Source organism: Phalacrocorax carbo, chromosome 8 (assembly GCF_963921805.1).
Source record: "Phalacrocorax carbo chromosome 8, bPhaCar2.1, whole genome shotgun sequence".
NCBI classification, from domain to species: domain Eukaryota; kingdom Metazoa; phylum Chordata; class Aves; order Suliformes; family Phalacrocoracidae; genus Phalacrocorax; species Phalacrocorax carbo.
In genome coordinates this window covers 13,226,107-13,233,958 of record NC_087520.1, presented here as the reverse complement: position 1 = coordinate 13,233,958, position 7,852 = coordinate 13,226,107, and the positions used below count along the sequence as shown (strand labels likewise).

Sequence of the window (7,852 nt, the reverse complement as noted above, 5' to 3'; positions counted from 1 at the left end):
TCCTGAGGGATAATGGGGACTGTGTAAGGTTACAAGAGTCTTTAAAGCCTTGGGAAGTAGTGTGAGTATCGCCGAGCAGTGGTGTATATTGAGCTCTGTAAAGTACCGAGTGTTTCAGTGGAGTGAGAGTGGTGGCTGTTGAAGAGAAGGGAGACGATAGGGCTATAGGCAGCGCTTCTTACAGAAACAAAGCATGTGAGGGGAAATGAAACCACTCTTTTTCTAGCAGTCCAGGTGCTTTAAAAGTTAGATGGGAGTTAAGCTACAGACTAGAAAGGAGCACTCAACTTGAGTTACTGTGGTGGTTTTGCTCTGCTGCTTAAGTAATAATCACTGGTTGTTTAAACTCCAGCTATTTTAAACACCATGGAGTGTGTTTGTATCATCATGTTGTTTTGGTTCCGGTCTCTGTGAAAAGCAGTGGTATCTTATATGTAGCGACCGTCCCTGTCAGGATACTGAGCGGAACAGCAAGCTTCACTGTTCTTCGCTGTTACACCTTGTGGCAAGAACAAAAGCCTGCAGAATCTGGATTAAGTAGAAATAATCCCAATAGACTCGAGTACAAAGAAGCAATGGAAAGGAAAGCTGCTACTTAGGCATTTTTAGAAGGTATTATCAGTCTTGATACATCAATGTTCGGGTCTCAGATCTTGCCACTAGCTCTTCTGCTTGGCGGTTTGGGTTTTATGCTTGATACAGACTATGAGGTTTTCTCCAAAGTTTTTGTCTTTGGATAATATAGGGGTGAGAATTTGGGCAACAAACAGAAAATCCCAAGAGAAAACCTTTGATACAGTGTTACCTGAAATGGCCTCTTGTGTGTTGAACTCTGAGCTGGAATAAGGGAAGAAGAACTTGTTTGCAGCTGGGTAAGTGGTGGTGTTGGTGTGTGAGGTAGCGCAAGAACCTGCATGGTCCACCTCAGCATTTCTTTGGCGGTGTGGCTGTTCTTGGGGTTGTGCAGAGACTCGAGCGGGAGTAATGTGTCTGCATGAAGCAGCAGCTGTTCTTTAAGCAGATGCTCTGAAAGAGCTCAGACTTGAGACCTGCTATCAGGTTGCTGCATGTATTACTCACAGCAGTTTTTCAGGCTGTGATGTTCTTCGTTCTTGCTTAGGTGTTTACTGGGGTGCGGGTCTAAAACTTGGACCTCTTGTGAGGAATGTTTGGGATGTAAGCAGTGATGCCAGCCAGAGTCTCCATTAAATGTGGAGATAACAATAAAGCATAACAGTTTCATTGTTGGTTTTATATCTATAATATTTTTATTACAGTTTTTTTTTGACATGGATTTATTTCATAAGAAATGCCATGTGAGGATATCCAGGGGTAGGATGGGAGTGATACTGGAGGACTATAATGAACAGCTTCCATTTTAAGATTTAAGCCAAAGATCTTTGGATTCAGCTGCAACCCCGCCTGTGCTGCTTATCTTTAAGAGATATATTACCTGTAACTGAATAACTAGGGCACCTTTCAGAGTTGCTTTGGATGGAAGAGCAAGTAAAAGGTTAGTTCATTGTCTTTTATGGGTTTTCCCCATATGAACTGCTTGATGGATCCTACAGTGAGGGGGAAGGGGAAATGGGAAATCAGAAGCTGTACTTCAGCCCTGCTGAAGTAGAACACTTTCCTATAGCAGAGGAATGCTGGCTTATTACCTGTTTTCTGGGCCTCTACATTAAAAGCAGTGCTGCTTTGCAGAACTAAATTATATTGCAGTGATGGGCCTGTTCAGCTGCAGAAGATGATGGACTTGCCTGTAGTCCAGAGCTGATTGACCTCATGAGATGCTTAAGTATCACTTCTGCCAAAATGAGCACTACCCGTGGATGGTGTGCAATAGGCTTATTGGCTAATTGAACCATGTTAGGGTTAAGTGAGCTGTATGCATGCTACCTGTGCTAAGCAAACTTTGTGTTATTTCTGTGCTACCGGTTCTGCTTTACAGCAGCTAATGGGAACGACTTGGTCCTTCCATTGCAGCCTCTTGCTGTGCTCTTGGAGCTGCCAGTGTGGCCCATCTGTGTTAAAGATTTTGTGTGTTGCTAGTACAGAGAATACTGGTTAAGCTTCTGTTAGCTAGCTAGCCTTTTTGATACTCGGATTCCACACCAGGAGGAAGTTACACATTGCTTTGGTGTTCTTGCTTTTCAGGTTTATTAAAAAAACCCCAAACCAACAGTTACATCAAAGCTTGTTTGTAACATGTACCGTGGTTATTACTGTATTTCGTACAACTTAACTTTTCTTGTGCTACTCACTTAACTGCTTGCCTTTTAACTTTTGCAGAGTCTTGTAAGAAGTCAAAGTCAGTGGATCTGAGCCATTTCAAGATTGAAAAAGCAGATTCTGGCAAAGGGAAAGGATTAAAATCCTTCTGAAGATTAAAATCCTTCTGTTAATAGGGTAGTAGCCTTGGAATGGCAGATACTCTGGAATCGCAAAAGTCCTGTAGACCCTGGAGAGCACCTAGGGATGCTGTAGGGAACCGGTGATCTGACCTTGGTGGGCATGTGTGAGTGCTACCTGGTATAAAGGAACTGCTTGGCAAGTAGCGCGAGCAGAGTTTTGTGAAATGCATGGTGGATGTAGGCTCTCATGCCTCACCCTATGTGGTACCTCCTGTGACAGGTAAGGTAGAACCTGCTGGCCCAAGGAATGTGTGGGAGGTGCTTGCCCAACCTAACACCTGCATCAGACCTGTGTAGGTAGCTGCTTGTCTGTGCCATGGTCGTGCTGCTGAGGAGTGCTGTTGATTGGAATTGGGCCCTGATTCCATATTGTTTGGTGCTGCTCTGTTGAAAGCTGCTAACAGCTCCTGGTTAAGTGGCTGAAAGTTCCTTTTTGGTTAGATAAGTTACGGTTTTGTAACACAGCCCTAAACTGCCTGACACAGAAGGATTCAGGGGCTTCAGGCAAATCTGCTAAAGTTGGAATAAAAGCTTGTTTTCCTGTCAGGTTGCTGCTGTGAGTGAAAATTAGGCTTAAAATCAAGCTAATGATGTGGTCTCCGAGTAAATTACAGTTTGAAAAGAGCTAAAACTGGAGTAGGGAGGAAAGACGGAGTCTAAGCTAAAAGGATTTTGGATAATCTTTGACTGCTTGGAGGTGTACATCCATTGTGTTGGAGTGTATTTGGGGAACTCTGCTGTGTACCAGGGTTTATTAAAATTGCTGGAACTAAAGGATGCTGGCTTTTTACGCGCTTGGTTGGCTTCTTGATGGTGCCGATTATGTTGGCTCTTCTTACTTAAAACTGTATTTGTATTAACTTAATCCTTAAAACTAGTCTTACCTTCTGGCCAGAGCAGTTTTTACCAGGAACTTATTAGACAAGGGAGGGAATTGTTGTCCAGAGGAATAAATTTGAACTTCTCTAACAAATGTCTTTGGATTTTTACAACTAAAACTAATCATAACGTGAAATATGTGCAGGGTTAAAGTTTAAAGTAAGACTTGAAACACTTGTTTTTAAAACACTATCAAACACTTCTTGTGCAGTTTGCTAACTCCTTGATCCAAGATGCATTGTAAATGCAGTGTACTAGCTGCTGGGAAATGGTCTGTAATGGAAGGAGGGTAGCAGCTGATGAGAGCATGGGTCTGAGTGAGACTTGTCAGCTGCCAGCAAGGCCTCAGGGCACACAGGGAAGCCAGTGCCACAACTCTTGTGACTTACGAAGCACAGGCAGGGGGGGTCTGTGGCATAATCACACTCCATCTTCCTTAAAATGCTTTCCTGGAACGCCTGGGTATGGGTTTGTTTTGTTGGGAAATTACAAACACAATTTGCTTTTGGAGCCTAAATGTGTGAGGGAATTCTTGTGAGTTTTGTAGCTCTTAGGATATCTAGTTTATGGATGTAATGGAAGTAGTTACATTCAGCTTGGCCTTTGGGCAAGACACATTGAACCTTGCTTTGCTTAGCACCATGCTTCCACTTCCTTATTTTTGCTGAGGAGCTAACTAATATATCTAACTGTAAGATGGGTCAATTTAATGGTTTGCACCACAGCAGTGGGCCCAACCCTAGGGGTATCTTGCTGTAGGGGACAGGGCAGAAACTTTAAGTTCTGTAAGTTGGCTTTCTAGCTGAAGGCAGTTCATGGTGAGGTAGCTTCCTGGCAACTGAAAAGCTCAACCTGAAGTCTCAAGGCTGCCTGATTCTTAGCTTTTAAGATCCTAAAGCAAAACCTTCTGCATGTTGCTTAAGGATCAGAAACTGTCTCAGATGGTAACCATCTACAACTTTCTTCAGGTATTGGTTTAAAATAAGTGTTGTCAAGATTAGACTTGATCATTGGCTAACAGGCCTTTGCAGATCATGGGGAAATAGAGCAAGCCTTGCAGCTTGGGGTTTGATACAGATTTGTTGCAGAAATGGCTGGATTGTAGATGACACCAAACTGTAATTGAATCCTCCATGTATTATGGGTTCCAGTTTTATGTGAACTCCAGAGTTTGTTCTGACTTATAAACCAGCTGGTTTTCAGTCTCCCTCAGCAGTACCTGGAAGCAAAGACCTCACTAGGTCTGATATTGTGCTAGCAGTACCTTGGAAGCTGCACAGGAGTTATCAAAAGGCAAAGTAACCTCTCAGATGTGAAAGCTTAGCAGTGTCCTGCAGCAGTGGATGCTCCTCTCCATTTGTACCTGGATAAATGCAGCTGTAGGTAGCTACCATTCCTGTTTTTAAACTTGGCCCTGCAGGTCTGATGAGTTGGGTAGTGGAAGTCTTGCTAGCATGTCAGTAGGTTGAAGAGAATGGCAGGTTAAAGCGATCATCTGTGCCCTGCCAGGAAATCCTTTATGTGTTAGCCTCTCTGGTGTGCAGAGGCAGCTGGTGGTCTACTGCAGCTGGTGGCTGTGGTCCAGAGGTGTCTTGTGGAGGTTAAACTTGTTGTTACCCAAGCTGCTGTTCTACAAAAGCTGGGAGGTTTTTGTGTCACAGGGGCTTGAATTGAGAGTTGTTGCTAAACTTATCCAAGTGCAAGGAGCTTATGTGTTGCTTTTCACATGGGCCTTTTAATCTGTGATGTTTCAATTTGTGCATTCATAGACCAGAACCTGAAACGCTGCCTTAGATAAGAGCTGCATCAGAGACAAGTGTTATGAGTGTTCATTGTAAGCATCTCTTTCCAGTGAGATATTATGTGCAGCTTCAGAAAACCAAAGTATTTCTTCTAGCTGGAACTGAAGACTGAAGAGAAAGAAATAGTAGTTTGAGAAACAGGGCTGCTACTAACTGAACTTCATTGTTGCCTCTGCATCTGTTGTGAGACAAACCTCATGTGATATCACTGAAGGTGTATTGTTTTGTCCTGTTTGGTGGAGCAGTGATTTTGAGCAGCAGGACGCACGGTGGATGTCGGGGCAGTTTTGGAGCTGTGTATTCTACTAGCTGGTAGAATTATGTGCTTGAGCTGCAGCCCATGTTTGTAACTATTTCCCCTTTATAGTAGGGAAGGTGCATGCTAGGTTCTTACATGTAATCCATAGTAGGTTGTGGTCTTATGTTCAAAACACAGATTCTTACAATTGTACTCCTTCCAAGTCTAGTGTTGGTGCATCAAATTTGTGCATAAAACAGGAGTGAAGGGGATGAGGGGTGGTAAGGAAGAGAGGTTGAGATGTGTTTGGGGTTTTGAGTACTGTAGCGTTAGGTTGTCTTTTAGATTAGATTAGAATCCAATAGCATTTGGAAGTGGAGTGTACTGTATACAGCTCTAGAAAGAGTAGGTGTATTCCTGCTTTTAAGTTTTCAGGCTTGTACTTATGATTCGTGCATGTGGGGACTCATATCATTCTTTGTAGCCTTGATTAGACTGACCACAAAGACTCTGTGGCATTCAGGTGCCAGCGAAGTTGTATGACAGTGACTGCATGTCCCTTCGCTGCACTCATTACATAGGGTCACTGATGCTGAAGCAGAGCACAAGGCAGTTTATTTTTCAGACTTGCTATCTGAAAACTTGTAGAATACGTGCGAGTCTCTGGGGTGGAGCAGTATTCTTCTGTTGCTCAGGATGATGCTCAACATATTTAATGTTCTGGAGTTAAAACAGAGAGGTGTGTGGTGGGGAATGAGAGTGCATTACTGATCTTCATGCTAGCTGATATTTGCCAACCAGGAGCTAAGGAGGGAATCCTCACTTGGATAAAGTTGGCTACTCTGAATTCACATGTGTAACTGACAATACTGAAGGACTTTCTTCCTTCAGAAGATATATGGAGATGCCCCCCATGTTCTGGAGGGAGTAGGCTCTTTAGGAGGTTCTACATGCTCTATTATCTACTCCTGTCCAAGTCCATGCTGAACCACAAAGTGTGGGAGCAAGGTTTGCTTGGGTCAGCCCTGTTAGAAGCTCCATTGGAGCACTAGGAAAGCTTCAGTAGTCTGGTGTCAAGTCAGGAGGCTTTCAGCTGGGCTTGTTAGAAGTTGGGAGCTGCTGAGAACAAAACCAAACCTGCCTGTGCTTTACAGTAGTCAGGGTACATGAAGCTTTGTATCCCCACTACAAGACTTCTGGGGGCCTTTATACTGAGGGGGAAAATCCTGAGATTCACCTGTTTGATGTAAGGCAACTTTCTTCTGTTAGAAGAGGGTTTGGTTAGTGGTGGCCTCCCAATTTGTGGGAAGTAGAAGCTGGAACTCCCAGAGATCATCTGTTCAAGAACTTAAATACTGCCTGTAAATAACAAAAAGCTGTTAAGTGACAAGCTTTTTCCATTCCTGCAATCAGCTTGTCTTGATAATTTTCCTTAAATATTTTGTCTGTCAAAAGCTTCAGATAAGTCTGGTATCTGAGATTCCACTGTGGACTGTTGCTGGTAACCCTTGCAGGTTTTGAGGTGAAAACCTGAACATGCCATGGGCCAGGGACAGTATGGGTGTGTTTCCTGATTGCTAGAATTGGTTGTCCCTGTAATGGTTGTCTGGTGTTCATGTTTGGCTTTCTAGACTGAGCTAGCACAGAAAAAAGTTAATGTTTGGGCCCATCATGCAGGTCAGTGGCTGAGCCAGAAGTAGAGCAAAGTTTGACTTTAAAGTCTTGCTCTATTTGCACTCCCCACTAAATGTCCACTTCCTGAGCAAATTGTCACCAGTAACTCATATCAGTAATGTGTGGACTCTTTCTGATCTTGGCTGAAATTTTGCTTAAAATGGAAACTTGTTAAAGTTCAGAAGTATTCTGAATTACTCAACCTGTTCAGCCAGACCAATTGAGACTCATAACAGGATTTCCTCAGAGGAAAATTTGACAAAGGTACTCAAAGTGAGGATTTCCATTCATGGGCTTGCAGTTCTATAGGTACACAAGGCCTTGTGTTTTATTCCATTTAACGAGCTGTAATCACTGATACATACACCTGGAGATAAACCACCACAGGTAATTGAAGTGTTGTATACTGCAAAAAAGCTACTGTAAGCTTGAGGTGATAAACTAGATCACTATAGCTGGAACGACCTGGGAGCTGTTACAATACAGGGGATAAAATAAGGCTAATACAGAGAGTCATTAAATTGAGCCACTTTATCTCTCTGTGACCTGGAGATAGTGGAGTATACAATACCTTGATAATGCTTGGGAATTCTTAAGTTTTATTATCAGTAAAGGCAAACCTGAGAGACCCTATGACTTGATGAGGATTGCTATGACTTAATAGAGTGTGGAAACCTAGAGAGGACACTGATGTGTATGCTAAGCATGTCACCTGGGTTTAAGATGCAAACTTGCCTTCTGGGGTCCTGGCTATTAGTTTTGTGATGTTGCCATTCTTTTGGTTTCAGGAAACTCACTGATGTGAGTGTTATGTTCATGAGCAAGAATGATAGCCAAAGTGC

At 43.1% G+C, this 7,852-nt stretch overlaps 1 protein-coding gene across 3 annotated transcripts in view; it reads left to right on the top strand.

Annotated features, from left to right (window-relative positions):
- Positions 1 to 7,852, top strand: part of UBE2D2 (ubiquitin conjugating enzyme E2 D2) — a 30,726-nt gene that overhangs the window by 2,317 nt on the left and 20,557 nt on the right. The window lies entirely within an intron of this gene.